Below are 19,804 nucleotides of genomic sequence, written 5' to 3' on the forward strand. Positions count from 1 at the left end.
TGTACATGGGGAGGTGTGTGGGGTGTCTTACAAAATGAGACAGACATTGCTTATTGATACATAGAGGGGGACTTAACAGTGGGGAACATTGATTAGTATGGTATGCTTATTCTGATTAGCTTCCACTACTGGACCAAAACTAGTTTTATCACCAGCTTTTTCTTAACCAGCAACCCTGTAGAGTGTTCTGTTTTCCAAAAAACACTTCAAGTCAATTGTTTTTGTCTTCTGGACAGCTTTTTTCCAAAAGGGGTCTTCTGGCACTCCTCATGCAGGCAGCATGAAAATGAAAAGCTTTCATACCATTAAAAAATCACAATAAGTGAACTGGTGAATTTGTTTATCAGCATCTCATTGGAGTTTTGTTAGGGCAAGGGCTTTAATGTCAGACAAATCAGGATGGCAATCTCAACTCCCATTTGGTTGGGTATCCTGAAAAAGTGACTAAGCACTGAGCCCTGTTCATTAATAAAATGAGAATAATATTACCAACCCAAATAGCAGATGGAATTAAATGATAGGTCTTTTTTTCTAAAACAATGCTGGCCCTGCCAGCCCACTCCTCTCCGTATTCCTTTCAAACTCTTCCTTCTAAAGGAAGATACATCATAAAATGGGGGAAATCTGGGCATAATTCCAAACAATCAGTGGGATTTCAAACACAATAAACAACAGAAAGTTCTAGGAGCATGGCATGCCTATAGGAAACTTAAAAATTTTGAAGATTCTGCTCAATATTTCAAAATTCTGTGCAGTATTTTTTTTTGAAATAAATTCAAACTTACAGTAATAGTTGCAAAAACAATACAAACCCCATACACAGAACTCCAGCATACCCCAACCCCCCCTCCCCTGATACCCTGATCCACCAACTTTAACATCCTGTCACACCGCATCTCTTTCTTTCCCTCCCTCCCTCTCTCCTTATCTATCATCCATCATCTATTGCTGTCTTCTGAACATATGAGAGGAGGCTGCACACATCCTTGAACAAACAATATAATTCACATACACCTTTCCCATGAACAAGAACATTCTTTTATGCATTCCCATTAGGCACAGCTAAGAAGTCCAAGAAATTCAACATTGATACAAAGTTTACATTCTATATTTCCTTTTTTTTCTTTTTTATGTCCCAGCTCTCCCTTTGAGCCTCCTCTCCTCCATCCTCAGATCCCATCGAGGATCATCGTTGACATTTAATTGTCATTTGTCTAGACTGCCTTTTTTTTTTTTTATCACTTGTAGAAACATATATACAGCTGAAATCTTCCCATTCCACCCCCTTCCTAGCATTCCATTAGTGGGATTAATCACATTTAGAATGTTGCAATGCTATCACCTTCCCGCCATCCATTACCAGAAATTTCCCTTCACCCCAAACAGAAACCCTACACTCATTTTGTAACTCCCCATTGCCCCTTCCCCCACTTCTCATAACCCATACTCCACTTTTCATCTCTATGGTCATATTCTCTGATACTTTGTGTTTACCATGGGGCTTAAATTTAACCTCTTGGTCTATAACAATCTTGTTTTTCTTTGATACCAACTTAACTTCAATAGGACACAAACTATGTTCCTATACTCCTCCATTCCCCCACCTTTATGTAGTTCTTGTCAAAAATTACATATTTTACATTGAGTCCAAAACCACTGATTTATCATTACAGTTTATTTTAGATCCTACAGGAAGTAAATAGTGGAGTTACAAATCAAAAATACAGTAGTATTGGTATTTATATTTACCATGTGATCTTTACTGGAAATCTTTATTTCTTCATGTAGTTTCAGTCAATTGTTTAGTGTCCCTTCCTTTCAAGCCTGCTCAATTCCCTTTAGCATTTCATATAGGACTGATCTGCTGGTGATGAAGTCCCTCAGCTTTTGATTATCTGGGAGTGTTTTCATCTCCCACTAATTTTTACCTTCCAGGTGTTTGTGAATTTTCTAAGTCTCTGATGGTTATTGACTTCTATTTGTATTCCATTGTGGTCAGAGAATGTGCTTTGAATAAATTCAATTTTTTTTTTTTTAATTTATTGAGGCTTGTTTTATGTCCCAGCATATGGTCTATTCTGGAGAAAGATCCGTGATCATTAGAGAAGAATGTGTGTCCTGGTGATTTGGGAGGTAATGTTCCATATATGTCTGTTAAATTTCTCTATATCTCTCCTTTCTTTGTTTCTCTGTCAGTAGGGCTCCTTTTAGTATCTGAAGTAGGGCAGGTCTTTTATTAGCAAAATCTCTTAGCATTTGTTTATGAAAAATTCAAGCTCACCCTCAAATTTGAAGGAGAGCCTTGCTGGATAAAGTATTCTTGGTTGGAAATTTTGCTCTCTCAGAATTTTAAATATGTCATGCCACTGCCTTATCGCCTCCATGGTGGCCGCTGAGTAGTCACTACTTAGTCTTATGTTGTTTCCTTTGTATGTAGTGAGTTGCTTTTCTCTTGCTGCTTTCAAGAACTTGCTCCTTCTCTTCAGTATTTGACAGTCTGATCAGAATATGTCTTGGAGTGGGTTTATTTGGATTTATTCTATTTGGAGTTCACTGGGCATTTATGCTTTGTGTATTTATATTGTGTAGAAGGTTTGGGAAGTTTTCCCCAACAATTTCTTTGAATACGCTTTCTAGACCTTTACCCTTCTCTTCCCCTTCTGGAACACCAATGAGTCTTAAATTTGGACGTTTTATTTTATCTATCATATCCCTGAGATCCATTTCGATTTTTTTGATATTTTTCCCCATTCTTTCTTTTGTTCTTTCATTTTCTGTTCTGTGGTCCTCAAGGACGCTGAGTCGTTGTTCAGCATCCTCTGATCTTGTATTATGAGTATCCAGAGTCTTTTTAATTTGGCCAACAGTTTCTTTTATTTCCATAAGATCTTCTATTTTTTTATTTACTCTTGCAATTTCTTCTTTATGCTCTTCTAGGGTATTCTTTATGTCCTTTATATCCTGTGCCATGCTCTTCTTCATGTCCTTTATATCCTGTGCCATGCTCTCGTTGTTTTTGACTTTAGTTCTTTGATTAATTGTGCCAAGTACTGTGTCTCTTCTGATCTTCTGATTTGGGTGTTTTGGTTTGGGTTCTCCATATCATCTGGTTTTATCATATGCTTTAAGATTTTCTGTTGTTTTTGGCCTCTTGGCATTTGCTTTACTTGATAGGGTTGTTTCAGGGTCTGTAAAATACCAACCTCTAATTTGTTAGGTCTACAGCTTGATGGAGTACACTTTGTCTAACTAACCAGCAGATGGGGTCCACGAGTCACCTATTCCCCTCAAGTCAGTTCTCCCCAGCTTTCTTTGTGGTGTGTGGGGGTCTGATTCTTGTGGGGTTCAATTGGTGCACCAAGTTTGAGTGTGTTGTTGGTGCTGTCCGCCCTGAATGTGGGGTGTGTGGGCAGTTAGGGAGGCAGGGCAGCTTTAATAATCAAACGTCCTAGGTGTTCCCAGAGATTTAAGGCTGTTGCAAGAGTCCAAGTCTTCACCTCAGTCCCGCCACAGATCGTCTCTGCCACTGAACTCCAAGTCCCTGGCACTGGCATGGGTCCCTGGGATTTCCGAGTGGGTCCCCCTTCTCAGCCGTGCTCTTCTAGGACCCCTGCCGAGGGAAGGCTGTGCCACATTACAAGTGTGTGCCAGCCCTCCAGGGAAGCCCTGGGCTGCCAGGCCGTGCAGGGGCGTTCCCAGCCTGCTGTAAAGATGGTTGAATGGGGCATGTTAATTTCCCCCTCTTCGCACAGCTCCGCCTTCCCAGCTCCGGGACAATTAGCTGTGGTGCCCTAAAGGCCACTGTCCACAGCCGATATTGCGCAGTGCTGTGGAAAGACTCCCCATCATACTGGGTTTCTTGGTGCGGCTCTGGGCTGTGGGTCCGGCCCCGGGCGGGAGCGTCCCCAGCCCGCCAGAGAGATGGTTGCGGTTTCTTTCTCCTTTTGGCTCCCCTCTGCCCCCCTGGCTCCGAGACAATCAGCAGCAGGTGTGGGTAGGTCTATTCTCCACGCCAGACACTGAGGTGTTGGGACAGCCCGCTCCTGCTGTGCTTCACTGCGCAGTTCTCACCGTTGTATCCGCATTCAGTCCCAGGTTTTTTGTTTTTTTTTTAAAAGAACCAGTCTGTCTCCAAATGCCAACCTATGGTTCCCCCACACCGCAGCGTGGCCGCTGGACTTTCAGTCAGCTCACTCACTCATTTCAGAATGCAGACTCCTGATTTCACCAAGTGCACAGTCCCCGTGGATTTAGCAGACCTTGTCCAGCTGGTGCTAGTGTTCTGGGTCACTTTCTGGCTTTTATCTAGTATTTTTCACAGAGGTGTTTTTTTGCCCGTCTTACCTAGCCGCCATCTTGGGTTCTCCTGGGTGCTATTTCCTGTCCAGTATTCTTATCTATCAATAGAAGAATGTAGGTTTGTTAACAAGAAATGCATGTGTCCATTAAGCAGGTCTTACTACCTAGCCTTTTCCCAATAGGGTTTAACAGGCTTGAATAAATAGTAAATGGCCCCAAAATCAAATAAAAATATTCAGATTTTTAAGAATACTGAAATACCAACTAAAATTAAACAAAAAAAGAAAGAAAATTGAGCCCTGCCTTTACAAAGTGACTTGTTTCAGGGCATGTTGATATGCAAGAAAGTAAAATAATGAAAAGGCTGGGCATATGTTTATCCCTTACATTTTTTTCAAATAAGAGAAAAGAACTATACAAATTTGAGAGAAAGGAAGATACACTCACACTGAGCCATCTAACATGTGGAACAAAGTAAAATCCATTTTACCTCAGCTGGACTGAATTTCACATTTGTTTCTCAAAAATTTGCAAACAAGCAGAAAGATTTGACAAAGCCTGATAGTGTTAGAATACACCCCAAAGATAATTCAGTTTTTTGTGCCATTTTGAAGTGATGACAACCAATGTAAAGAATCTCTGTTTCTGGCTTAAAACAATGGGTCTCAATGAGATTTAATAGATGGGTGGAGTCCACAGCAATATATCAAAAATACTAAGTCTAGAACTGTGGGAACATTGCAGACTAAGAAGCTCCAGTAATCAGTCCTTCCAAGAACTGTCTGAATCAACTTATATTGAAACTCTGGAGTACAGTAGAACACTGCAGCATCTAAGGAAAAGTGGGAAGAGGGGGCTGGTAAATTAAGGTAACTACCAGTAAATTATTGTCCCCATATGGTGGTTCAGTCATCCATCTCTCACTCTCGCAGTGGGGAAGTGGTGTCTGGCCCCTGGCATAGCTTGCTGGTGCCAGAAAGGGACCTCAAACCTAGTTCCCCAAGATCTGGGGGAGGAGGGGAAAGTCCTAACTGCTTTTGATTAGCAACTTAAGATTCCCTGGGGGTGTGGCTGTGAAGGCAGCCATTGTTAAACCAGCCATGAACAAAGGTGGCAGATGAGACTTAAAAGACTACAAGGCTTCCTCAGATCAGCAGAGGACAGTTGAAGGGTTGTATTTTCTGCACAGGTGCTGAGCCTTTCAAGAAAGTGCAACTTTGGGGACATATGGAAGAAGCTCCTGGTGCCCTTCCTGGCCCCTTCCCCATTCCCTCCTCAGGGAAGTCTGGAGCCAGCCAGCACTCCCTTTGTGGGTCTCTGGCCTTGTTCTGACAGGGAGACTGACTTGGGAAACTTTTTCTGGCATGCTTGCCCCTTCCAGAATTTGCCCTGCAGGCAAAAACCTCTGGACACAATGAAAGCAGTGTAAGAAACAATTGAGGTGGGCAGCATGTGGCAAAGACTTACCTGCTTTAAGTCCTGGGAGAGGGAGAAGGTCTGGTTCCTGGGAAATAGAGGGTATTCAAACTCCTGTAAATAGGAGAACTCATAAAGCCACTAATAAGCACAAACCCAAACAAGACAGGCCCAGAAAAGACAGGGGGATCCTGCATTTTGCAATCACCTTGGGCTGACCTTCCTAATAGTAGGACAACTCTGAAGGGGAGCACCAGCCAAAGCAAAGCCACTTCCGCAAAGATGGTGAAAGAAGTGTTTTGCTTAGGTTTGCTTGGTTTTGGTAGTTCCTGACACTCAAGAAAATTTCTGTCATATCACTAGCTGCATACAAACTAAAACATATTTTGGGGAATCCCAGAGTTAATATTTTAATATATTAAAATGTGCAATATGCAACAAAAGATTATAAGACAAAGAAACAGGAAATGAACTATCCAAAGGAAGAGGATAGAAATCTGGAAAATATAAAAGAAGACCAGACTACAGCCATAACAGACAAAAGGCTTTAAAAAACTAATCTTCAATATGCTCAATGAGATGAAGGAAAATACAGAGAAACAACTAAAGAATATCAGGAAGATAGTCAATATATTCAAGGGGATGAAGGCAAATACAGAGATAATACTAAAGAATATCAGAAAAACAATAAATGAACAATACGAAAATATAAATAAAAAGATAGACATTTTTTAAGGAAACAAACAGAACTACTGGAGTTAAGACCACAGTAATGGAAATGAAAAATTCCCAGGAGGATTTCAACACTAGTTTGCAACTGTCAGAAGAAAGAATTAATGACCTTGAAGACAAGACAAACTAAATGAGTCAGGCTGAGGAGCAGAAAGAAAAAAAAGAATAATAAACAGCAAAAATAGATTAAGAGAACTCTGGGACATCATCAAGCATACCAATATACACATATGGGAGTCCCAGAAGGAAAAGCAAGAGAGAAAAGGGCAGAAGGAATATTCAAAGAAATAATGACATAAAACTTTCCAAACTTAACAAAAGATATGAATATGCACTTCCAAAAAGACCAAAAAACAACAAACAGGATAAAATTAAGGATAAATATACCCCATCACATACTGATCAAATGGTCACTTGCAAGGGACAAGAAGAGACTTAAGAAAGCTGCAAGAGAAAAGCACATTAAGTGCCAATTTCTTATCAAAAACAAGGGAGGCCAAAAGGCAGTGGGTTGAAAAGCTTAAAATACTGAAAGAAAACAATTGTCAACCGAGAATTTTCTACCCAATGAGACTTTCATTCCAAAATGAGGGACACATGATGGAATACTACGCAACTGTAAGAAGGCACAATGTCATGAAACATATGACAACATGGATGAACCTTGAAGACATAATGCTGAGTGAAATAAGCCAGGCACAAAAAGAGAAATATTATATGCTACTACTAATGTGAACATTGAAAAATGTAAAACAAATGGTTTATAATATAGAATGTAGGGGAACTAGTGATAGAGAGCAATTAAGGAAGGGGGAATGATAACCCAGTAAGAACAGATAAGCTATCGTGGGTAAATTTAACGTTCCGGGAGTGCCCAGGAATCACTATGGTCTGTTAATTTCTGATGGGTACGGTAGGAACAAGTTCATAGAAATGTTGCTATATTAGGTTATTTTCTTGGGGGTAGAGTAGGAACATGTCGGAAGTAAAGTTGTTATTTTAGGTTAGTTGTCTTTTTCTTACTCCCTTGTTATGGTTTGTTTGCAATGTTTTTTTTTTCTGTATTTTTTTTTAATTTTTTTTATATAGTTGATTCAAAAAAAGAAGTTAAAAAAAATGAAAAAAAAAATATGCAGCACCCCCTTCAGGAGCTGGTGGAGAATGCAAGGGTATTGGGCTTCCCACTCGATGGTTGCTGATGTGCTCACAGACATAGGGGACTGGTGGTTTGATAGGCTGAGCCCTCTACCACAGGACTTGCCCTTGGGAAGGCTGTTGCTGCAAAGGAGAGACTAGGCCTTCCTAAAATTGTGCCTAAGAGCCTCCTCCCTAATGCCTCTTTGTTGCTCAGATGTGGCTCTCTCTCTCGAGCTAAGCCAACTTGGCAGGTGAAATCACTGCCCTCCCCCACTATGTGGGATCAGACACCCAGGGGAGTGAATCTCCCTGGCAACGTGGAATATGACTCCCGGGGAGGAATCTAGACCTGGCATCATGGGATGGAGAACATCTTGACCAAAAGGGGGATGTGAAAGGAAATGAAATAACCTTCAGTGGCAGAGAGATTCCAAAAGGAGCCGAGAGGTCATTCTGGTGGGCATTCTTACGCACAATATAGACAACCCTTTTTAGGTTCTAAAGTACTGGAATAGCTAGCAGTAAATACCTGAAACTATCAAACTACAACCCAGAACCCTTGAATCTTGAAGACGAATGTAGCTTATGAGGAGTGACAATGTGATTGGGAAAGCCATGTGGACCACGCTCCCCTTTGTCTAGTTTATGGATGGATGAGTAGAAAAATGGGGGAAGGAAAAAAAAAAAAGGCACCCAGTGTTCTTTTTTACTTTAATTGCTCTTTTTCACTTTAATTTTTATTCTTATTATTTTTGTGTGTGTGGTAATGAAAATGTCAAAAATTAATTTTGGTGATCAATGTACAACTATATAATGGTACTGTAAACAATTGAATGTATGCTTTGTTTTGTATGCATGGAATGTGACTATATCTCAATAAAATGAATAAAAAAATGAGAGAGAGATCAAGACATTATCAGATACACAAAAGCTATTGTGAGGCGGGGCAAGATGGCGGACTGGTGAGCTGTATGTTTTAGTTACTCCTCCAGGAAAGTCGGTAGAAAGCCAGGAACTGCATGGACGGGACACCACAGAGCAATCTGACTTTGTGCATACTTCATACAACATTCATGAAAACGTGGAACTGCTGAGATCAGCGAAATCTGTAAGTTTTTGTGGCCTGGGGACCCGCACCCCTCCCTGCCAGGCTCAGTCCCATGGGAGGAGGGGCTGTCAGCTCCAGGAAGGAGAAGGGAGAACTGCAGTGGCAGCCCTTATCAGAAACTCATTCTACTGATCCAAACTCCAACCATAGATAGACTGTGACCAGACACCAGAGAATCTGAGAGCAGCCAGCCCAGCAGAGAGGAGACAGGCATAGAAAAAAACAACACAAAAAACTCCAAAATAAAAGCGGAGGATTTTTGGAGTTCTGGTGAACATAGAAAGGGGAAGGGCAGAGCTCAGGCCCTGAGGCTCATATGCAAATCCCGAAGAAAAGCTGATCTCTCTGCCCTGTGGACCTTTCCTTAATGGCCCTAATTGCTTTGTCTCTTAGCATTTCAATAACCCATTAGATCTCTGAGGAGGGCCCTTTTTTTAATCCTTTTTTCTTTTTCTAAAACAATTACTCTAAGAATCCCAATACAGAAAGCTTCAAAGACTTGCAATTTGGGCAGGTCAAGACAAGAGCAGAACTAAGAGAGCTCTGAGACAAAAGGCAATAATCCAGTGGCCGAGAAAATTCACTAAACACCACAACTTCCCAAGAAAACGGGGGTGTCTGCTCACAGCCATCATCCTGGTGGACAGGAAACACTCCTGCCCGTCGCCAGCCCCATAGCCCAGACCTGCCCCAGACAACCCAGTGGGACGGAAGCGCTTTAAATAACAGGCACACACAACAAAACTGGGTGTGGACATTAGCCTTCCCTGCAACCTCAGCTGATTGTCCCAGAGTTGGGAAGGTGGAGCAATGTGAATTAACAAAGCCTCATTCAGCCATCATTTCAGCAGACTGGGAGCCTCCCTACGCAGCCCAGCAGCCCAGAACTGCCCTGGGGGGACGGCACTCACCTGTGACATAGCACAGTCATCCCTCAACAGAGGACCTGGGGTGCACAGCCTGGAAGAGGGGCCCACTTGCAAGTCTCAGGAGCCATACGCCAATACCAAGGACTTGTGGGTCAGTGGCAGAGACAAACTGTGGCAGGACTGAACTGAAGGATTAGACTATTGCAGCAGCTTTAAAACTCTAGGATCACCAGGGAGATTTGATTCTTAGAGCCACCCCCCTTCCCTGACTGCCCAGAAACACGCCCCATATACAGGGCAGGCAACACCAACTACACACGCAAGCTTGTTACACCAATTGGACCCCACAAGACTCACTCCCCCACTCACCAAAAAGGCTAAGCAGGAGAGAACTGGCTTGTGGGTGGTTAGTTAGAGAAAGTGTACTCCATGAAGCTGTAGATCTGATAAATTAGAGATAAGGACTTCAATTGGTCTACAAATCCTAAAAGAACCCTATCAAGTTCAGCAAATGCCAAGAGGCCAAAAACAACAGAAAATTATGAAGCACATGAAAAAACCAGACAATACGGATAACCCAAGCCCAAGCACCCAAATCAAAAGACCAGAAGAGACACAGCACCTAGAGCAGCTACTCAAAGAACTAAAGATGAACAATGAGACCATAGTACGGGATACAAAGGATATCAAGAAGATGCTAGAAGAGCATAAAGAAGACATTGCAAGACTAAATAAAAAAATGGATGATCTTATGGAAATTAAAGAAACTGTTGACCAAATTAAAAAGATTCTGGACACTCATAGTACAAGACTAGAGGAAGTTGAACAACGAATCAGTGACCTGGAAGATGACAGAATGGAAAATGAAAGCATAAAAGAAAGAATGGGGAAAAAATTGAAAAAATCGAAATGGACCTCAGGGATATGATAGGTAATATGAAATGTCCGAATATAAGACTCATTGGTGTTCCAGAAGGGGAAGAAAAGGGTAAAGGTCTAGGAAGAGTATTCAAAGAAATTGTTGGGGAAAACTTCCCAAATCTTCTAAACAACATAAATACACAAATCATAAATGCTCAGCGAACTCCAAATAGAATAAATACAAATAAACCCACTCCGAGACATATTCTGATCACACTGTCAAACACAGAAGAGAAGGAGCAAGTTCTGAAAGCAGCAAGAGAAAAGCAATTCACCACATACAAAGGAAACAGCATAAGACTAAGTAGTGACTACTCAGCAGCCACCATGGAGGCGAGAAGGCAGTGGCACGATATATTTAAAATTCTGAGTGAGAAAAATTTCCAGCCAAGAATACTTTATCCAGCAACCCTCTCCTTCAAATTTGAGGGAGAGCTTAAATTTTTCACAGACAAACAAATGCTGAGAGAATTTGCTAACAAGAGACCTGCCCTACTGGAGATACTAAAGGGAGCCCTACAGACAGAGAAACAAAGACAGGACAGAGAGACTTGGAGAAAGGTTCAGTACTAAAGAGATTTGGTATGGGTACAATAAAGGATATTAATAGAGAGAGGGGAAAAATATGACAAACATAAACCAAAGGATAAGATGGCTGTTTCAAGAAATGCCTTCACGGTTATAATGTTGAATGTAAATGGATTAAACTCCCCAATTAAAAGATACAGATTCGCAGAATGGATCAAAAAAAATGAACCATCAATATGTTGCATACAAGAGACTCATCTTAGACACAGAGACACAAAGAAACTGAAAGGGAAAGGATGGAAAAAAAATATTTCATGCAAGCTACAGCCAAAAGAAAGCAGGTGTAGCAATATTAATCTCAGATAAAATAGACTTTAAATGCAGGGATGTTTTGAGAGACAAAGAAGGCTACTACATACTAAGAAAAGGGGCAATTCAACAAGAAGAAATAACAATCATAAATGTCTATGCACCCAATCAAGGTGCCACAAAATACATGAGAGAAACACTGGCAAAACTAAAGGAAGCAATTGATGTTTCCACAATAATTGTGGGAGACTTCAACACATCACTCTCTCCTACAGATAGATCAACCAGACAGAAGACCAATAAGGAAATTGAAAACCTAAACAATCTGATAAATGAATTAGATTTAACAGACATATACAGGACATTACATCCCAAATCACCAGGATACACATACTTTTCTAGTGCTCATGGAACTTTCTCCAGAATAGATCATATGCTGGGACATAAAACAAGCCTCAATAAATTTAAAACAATTGAAATTATTCAAAGCACATTCTCTGACCACAATGGAATACAATTAGAAGTCAATAACCATCAGAGACTTAGAAAATTCACAAATACCTGGAAGTTAAACAACACACTCCTAAACAATCAGTGGGTTAACAAAGAAATAGCAAGAGAAATTGCTAAATATATAGAGATGAATGAAAATGAGAACACAACATACCAAAACCTATGGGATGCAGCAAAAGCAGTGCTAAGGGGGAAATTTATAGCACTAAACGCATATATTAAAAAGGAAGAAAGAGCCAAAATCAAAGAACTAATGGATCAACTGAAGAAGCTAGAAAATGAACAGCAAACCAATCCTAAACCAAGTAGAAGAAAAGAAATAACAAGGATTAAAGCAGAAATAAATGACATAGAGAACAAAAAAACAATAGAGAGGATAAATATCACCAAAAGTTGGTTCTTTGAGAAGATCAACAAGATTGACAAGCCCCTAGCTAGACTGACAAAATCAAAAAGAGAGAAGACCCATAGAAACAAAATAATGAACGAAAAAGGTGACATAACTGCAGATCCTGAAGAAATTAAAAAAATTATAAGAGGATACTATGAACAACTGTATGCCAACAAACTGGATAATGTAGAGGAAATGGACAATTTCCTGGAAACATATGAACAACCTAGACTGACCAGAGAAGAAATAGAAGACCTCAACCAACCCATCACAAGCAAAGAGATCCAATCAGTCAGCAAAAATCTTCCCACAAATAAATGCCCAGGGCCAGACGGCTTCACAGGGGAATTCTACCAAACTTTCCAGAAAGAACTGACACCAATCTTACTCAAACTCTTTCAAAACATTGAAGAAAATGGAACACTACCTAACTCATTTTATGAAGCTAACATCAATCTAATACCAAAACCAGGCAAAGATGCTACAAAAAAGGAAAACTACTGGCCAATCTCCCTAATGAATATAGATGCAAAAATCCTCAACAAAATACTTGCAAATCGAATCCAAAGACACATTAAAAAAATCATACACCATGACCAAGTGGGGTTCATTCCAGGCATGCAAGGATGGTTCAACATAAGAAAATCAATGTATTACAACACATTAACAAGTCAAAAGGGAAAAATCAATTGATCATCTCAATAGATGCTGAAAAAGCATTTGACAAAATCCAACATCCGTTTTTGATAAAAACACTTCAAAAGGTAGGAATTGAAGGAAACTTCCTCAACATGATAAAGAGCATATATGAAAAACCCACAGCCAGCATAGTACTCAATGGTGAGAGACTGAAAGCCTTCCCTCTAAGATCAGGAACAAGACAAGGATGCCTGCTGTCACCACTGTTATTCAACATTGTGCTGGAAGTGCTAGCCAGGGCAATCCGGCAAGACAAAGAAATAAAAGGCATCCAAATTGGAAAAGAAGAAGTAAAACTGTCATTGTTTGTAGACGATATGATCTTATATCTGGAAAACCCTGAGAAATCGATGATACAGCTACTAGAGCTAATCAACAAATATAGCAAAGTAGCGGGATACAAGATTAATGCACATAAGTCAGTAATGTTTCTATATGCTAGAAATGAACAAACTGAAGAGACACTCAAGAAAAAGATACCATTTTCAATAGCAACTAAAAAAATCAAGTACCTAGGAATAAACTTAACCAAAGATGTAAAAGACCTATACAAAGAAAACTACATAACTCTACTAAAAGAAATAGAAGGGGACCTTAAAAGATGGAAAAATATTCCATGTTCATGGATAGGAAGACTAAATGTCATTAAGATGTCAATTCTACCCAAACTCATCTACAGATTCAATGCAATCCCAATCAAAATTCCAACAACCTACTTTGCAGACTTGGAAAAGCTAGTTATCAAACTTATTTGGAAAGGGAAGATGCCTCGAATTGCTAAAGACACTCTAAAAAAGAAAAACGAAGTGGGAGGACTTACACTCCCTGACTTTGAAGCTTATTATAAAGCCACAGTTGCCAAAACAGCATGGTACTGGCACAAAGATAGACATATAGATCAATGGAATCGAATTGAGAATTCAGAGATAGACCCTCAGATCTATGGCCTACTGATCTTTGATAAAGCCCCCAAAGTCACTGAACTGAGTCATAATGGTCTTTTCAACAAATGGGGCTGGGAGAGTTGGATATCCATATCCAAAGGAATGAAGGAGGACCCCTACCTCACTCCCTACACAAAAATTAACTCAAAATGGACGAAAGATCCCAATATAAAAGAAAGTACCATAAAATTCCTAGAAGATAATGTAGGAAAACATCTTCAAGACCTTGTATTAGGCGGCCACTTCCTAGACTTTACACCCAAAGCACAAGCAACAAAAGAAAAAATAGATAAATGGGAAGTCCTCAAGCTTAGAAGTTTCTGCACCTCAAAGGAATTTCTCAAAAAGGTAAAGAGGCAGCCAACTCAATGGGAAAAAATTTTTGGAAACCATGTATCTGACAAAAGACTGATATCTTGCATATATAAAGAAATCCTACAACTCAATGACAATAGTACAGACAGCCCAATTATAAAATGGGCAAAAGATATGAAAAGACAGTTCTCTGAAGAGGAAATACAAATGGCCAAGAAACACATGAAAAAATGTTCAGCTTCACTAGCTATTAGAGAGATGCAAATTAAGACCACAATGAGATACCATCTAACACCGATTAGAATGGCTGCCATTAAACAAACAGGAAACTACAAATGCTGGAGGGGATGTGGAGAAACTGGAACTCTTATTCATTGTTGGTGGGACTGTATAATGGTTCAGCCACTCTGGAAGTCAGTCTGGCAGTTCCTTAGAAAACTAGAAATAAAGTTACCATTCGATCCAGTGATTGCACTTCTCGGTATATACCCAGAAGATCGGAAAGCAGTGACACGAACAGATATCTGCACGCCAATGTTCATAGCAGCATTATTCACAATTGCCAAGAGATGGAAACAACCCAAATGTCCTTCAACAGATGAGTGGATAAATAAAATATGGTATATACACACGATGGAATACTACGCGGCAGTAAGAAGGAACGATCTCGTGAAACATATGACAACATGGATGAACCTTGAAGACATAATGCTGAGCGAAATAAGCCAGGCACAAAAAGAGAAATATTATATGCTACCACTAATGTGAACTTTGAAAAATGTAAAACAAATGGTTTATAATGTAGAATGTAGGGGAACTAGCAATAGAGAGCAATTAAGGAAGGGGGAACAATAATCCAAGAAGAACAGATAAGCTATTTAACGTTCTGGGGATGCCCAGGAATGGCTATGGTCTGTTAATTTCTGATGGATATAGTAGGAACAAGTTCACAGAAATGTTGCTATATTAGGTAACTTTCTTGGGGTAAAGTAGGAACATGTTGGAAGTTAAGCAGTTATCTTAGGTTAGTTGTCTTTTTCTTACTCCCTTGTTATGGTCTCTTTGAAATGTTCTTTTATTGTATGTTTGTTTTCTTTTTAACTTTTTTTTCATACAGTTGATTTAAAACAGAAGGGAAAGTTAAGAAAAAAAAAAAGAAAAACAAGGAAAAAAAGATGTAGTGCCCCCTTGAGGAGCCTGTGGAGAATGCAGGGGTATTCGCCTACCCCACCTCAATGGTTGCTAACATGACCACAGACATAGGGGACTGGTGGTTTGATGGGTTGAGCCCTCTACCATAGGTTTTACCCTTGGGAAGACGGTTGCTGCAAAGGAGAGGCTAGGCCTCCCTATAATTGTGCCTAAGAGCCTCCTCCCGAATGCCTCTTTGTTGCTCAGATGTGGCCCTCTCTCTCTGGCTAAGCCAACTTGAAAGGTGAAATCAGTGCCCTCCCCCCTATGTGGGATCAGACACCCAGGGTAGTGAATCTCCCTGGCAACGTGGAATATGACTCCCAGGGAGGAATGTAGACCTGGCATCGTGGGATGGAGAACATCTTCTTGACCAAAAGGGGGATGTGAAAGGAAATGAAATAAGCTTCAGTGGCAGAGAGATTCCAAAAGGAGCCGAGAGGTCACTCTGGTGGGCACTCTTACGCACAATTCAGACAACCCTTTTTAGGTTCTAAAGAATTGGGGTACAATGTTGTCTAGAACACCTCTTCAGCTGGGAAGGCACGTGGCTAGTGTCTGCTGGTCCTTTGCTCCCAGGCTCTGGTTTCAAAATGGCTTTCCCCAAAATGCCTCTGGGCTCTGTCTCTCTTAGCTTCTCTCAGCTCTCTGCTTGGTTCTCCTGGGGTGTTTCTCTCTTAAGTGTCTGGGAGTCCTCTCTTAGCACCTCCAAGGTAAACACTGGACTTCATCTCTTAGCTTAGCATCTCCAAATGTCCTTCTATCTGCATCTCCCAGTGTCTCCAAGCATTTGGGTCAGTGTGGGCTCTCAGCTCTCTTAAGTATGCCAGTGATCTAATTAAGACCCACCCACAATGGGTGGGGCCACACCTTCATGGAAATGATCTAATCAAAAGGTCTCTCCTACAGTTGGGTGGGTCGTATCTCCATGGGAACATTCAATCAAAAGATTCTACCCTAATCAAAAGACTAGTAAGTCTGTTCCCACAAGATTGCATTAAAGAACATGGCTTTTGTGGGGACATAATAGATTCAAACCAGGGCAAGGTGTAAGAGTATTCTTTCATGAATTATAACAAATGTATGAGTATTACAATGTGTTAATAATAGGTGGTATATGGAAAAAAGTACACCTAACGTAAACTATGGACTATAGTTAACACTAATATGTTAATATTCTTTCATCAGTTGTAACAAAGGTACCACACACTAATGCAAAGTGTCAGCAGTAGGGGGGTATATGGGAACATTGTGTTTTTTACATGACTTTTCTGTAAACCTATAACTTTTCTAATTGAAAAAAATAATAATTTTTAAAACATTATGCTAAGTGAAAGAAACCAGACACAAATTATTACATATTGTATGGTTCCATTTATATAAAATGTAAATATAAATAAATCTACAGAGACAGAATTAGATTAGTGGTTATATAGGGCTGCGGAAGGATAGGGGTTTGAGAGGTGACTGCTAAGTAGTATGGGGTTTTTCTTTTTGGTGTAATGAAAATGTTCTAAAATTGATTGAGTTGATGAATGCACAACTCTTTGATTATACTAAAGGCCATAACTTTTGGATGGATTTTATGGTATGTGAAGATATCTCAATAAAATGGCTTTTAAAAATTAAAAAAAAAAAAAGAATTGGGGTAGCTGGTGGTGGATACCTGAAACTATCAAACTACAACCCAGAACCCATGAATCTCGAAGACAATTGTATAAAAATGTAGCTTATGAGGGGTGACAATGGGATTGGGAAAGCCATAAGGACCACACTCCACTTTGTCTAGTTTATGGATGGATGAGTAGAAAAATAGGGGAAGGAAACAAACAGACAAAGGTACCCAGTGTTCTTTTTTACTTCAATTGCTCTTTTTCACTCTAATTATTCTTCTTCTTATTTTTGTGTGTGTGCTAAGGAAGGTGTCAGGGATTGATTTAGGTGATGAATGTACAACTATGTAATGGTACTGTGAACAATCGAAAGTGCGATTTGTTTTGTATGACTGCGTGGTATGTGAATATATCTCAATAAAATGATTAAAAAAAAGCTATTGTATCAATATGATACAATACAAAAATTAAAAGAAATATGAAAGTAGGCACTAATGGAAGAATTGAGAGACAAAAATGGTATAAGAGGTACAAAGACAAAATAGCAAAATGGCAGAAAGCAGTCCTGCATTACCAGTAATAGCTTTAAATGTCAACAGATTAAACTCTCCCATCAAAACGCAGAGAATGGCAGAATGTATAAAAAGCACAACCCAACTATATGATGTTTAGAAGAGGTTCACCTTAAATTCAATAAGTACATTGAAAGTGAAAGGATGAAAAAATATATACCAAGCAAATTGTAATCAAAAGAGAGCTGAGGCAGCTATACTAGTATCAGATAAAATACACTTCAAATAACAAACTAAGAGGGATAAAGACTGTCATTATATACTGATAGAGAGGTCAGTTGAACAAGAAGATGTGACAATTACATATGCACCTAATAGCAGAGTCCCCAAAATACTGCGATTTGGAGGGAGATATAGATGGTTCTACATTAATAATAGGAGATTTTAATATACCACACTCAATAATGGATATAATATCTAGTCAGAAGATCAATAAGGAAGTATAAGTCTTGAACAATACTCTAAACCAACTAGACCTAACAGACATAAATACAACACTTCACCCAACAACAATGGAATTACACATTCTTCTCAAGTGAACATTCTTCAGGAAAGAACACATCACAAAACAAGTCAAAAAATTAAAAAAATATTGAAATCATACAATGTATCTTCTCCAACCACAATGGAAGTAGGCTAGAAATCAATTAAAAAGGGGGGGGGGGAGAAAGGGAATCTTCACAAATATGTGGAAATTAAAAACAACTACGCTTAAATAATCAATGAGTTAAGGAGGAAATCATGAGGGAAATTAGGAAATATCTTGAAGCAAATGAAAATGAAAATACAACATACCAAAACTTACGGGATGCAGCTGAGACAGAAATTTGTAACTCTATATGCATACATAAATAAAAAGGACTATAAGAAGATGCTATGGACAACTGTATGCCAACAAATTAAATAACCTGGATGGAATATGTAAATTCCTAGAAACACAAAAACTACCTACACTGGCTCAGGAAGAAATAGAAGATTGCAACAAATCAATAACTTGTGAAGAGATTTAATCATTAATCAAAATCCTCCCAACAAAGAAAGCCAAGTACCAGATAGTTTTACAGGGGAATTTTACCAAACATGCCAAGAAGAATTGATACCAGTCCTTCTCAAACTCTTCCCCAAAATTGAAGGAGAACACTCCCTCTCTCTTCAAGGATACCCACTGTCATCACTGTTATTCAATATTGTACTGGAAGTTCTAGTCAGATCAGTTAGGCAAGAAAAAGAAATAAAAGGCATCCAAATCGGAAAGGAAGAAGTAAAACTTTCCCTATTTGAAGATGACATGATCCTATATACTGAAAATCCTGAAAAATATACAACAAAGCTCCTATAGCTAAAAAATGAGTTCAGCAAACTGAGGGGTACAAGATCAGCACCCAAATATCAGTAGTGTTTCTATACACTAGTAATGAACAATCAGAAGAAGTCAAGAAAGAACGTCCACTTCAATAGCAACTAAAAGAATCAAATATATAGAATTAAATCTAACCAAGGATGTAAAGGACTTGTACACAGAAAACTAGAAAACATTGCTAAAAGAAATCAAAGAATACCTAAATAAATGGAAGGACATTTTGTGTTAATGGATTGGAAGACTAAATGTTGTTAAGATGTCAATTCTACCCAAAGTGATTTACAGATTGAATGCAATAGCAGTCAAAATTCCAACAATGTCTTTGCAGAAATGGAAAAGGCAACCATCAAATTTATATAAAAGTCTAATGGGCCCCAAATAGACAAAAACATTTTGATAAAGAACAAAGTTTGAGGACTCACACTTCCTAATATTACAAGTTACTATCAAGGCACAGTAATCAAAACAGTAATCAAAAACTGGCAAAAAAACAAACATATAGACCAATGGAATTAAATTGAGAATTCAGAAATCAATCTTCACATTTATGGCCAACTGATTCTTTACAAGGGGGCAAAGACCACTCAATTAGGAAAACACAGTCTCTTCAACAAATGGTACTGGAAAATTGGGTCTCCATATACAAAAGAATGAAGGTGGACCCCTGCCTCACACATATACAAAAATCAATTCCAAATGTATCAAAGACCTAATTATAAAAACTAGAAATATAAAACTCCTAGAAGAAAATATAGGGAAGCATCTTTAGGACCTCGTATTAGGCAATGGTTCTCAGACTTTACACCCAAAGCACAAGCAACAAAAGAAAAAATAGGTACAGGGGACCTCATCAAAATTAAAAACTTTTGCACTTCAAAGGATTTTAT

The sequence above is a fragment of the Choloepus didactylus genome, chromosome 9 (genome assembly GCF_015220235.1).
Source record: "Choloepus didactylus isolate mChoDid1 chromosome 9, mChoDid1.pri, whole genome shotgun sequence".
Taxonomy (NCBI): Eukaryota; Metazoa; Chordata; class Mammalia; order Pilosa; family Megalonychidae; genus Choloepus; species Choloepus didactylus.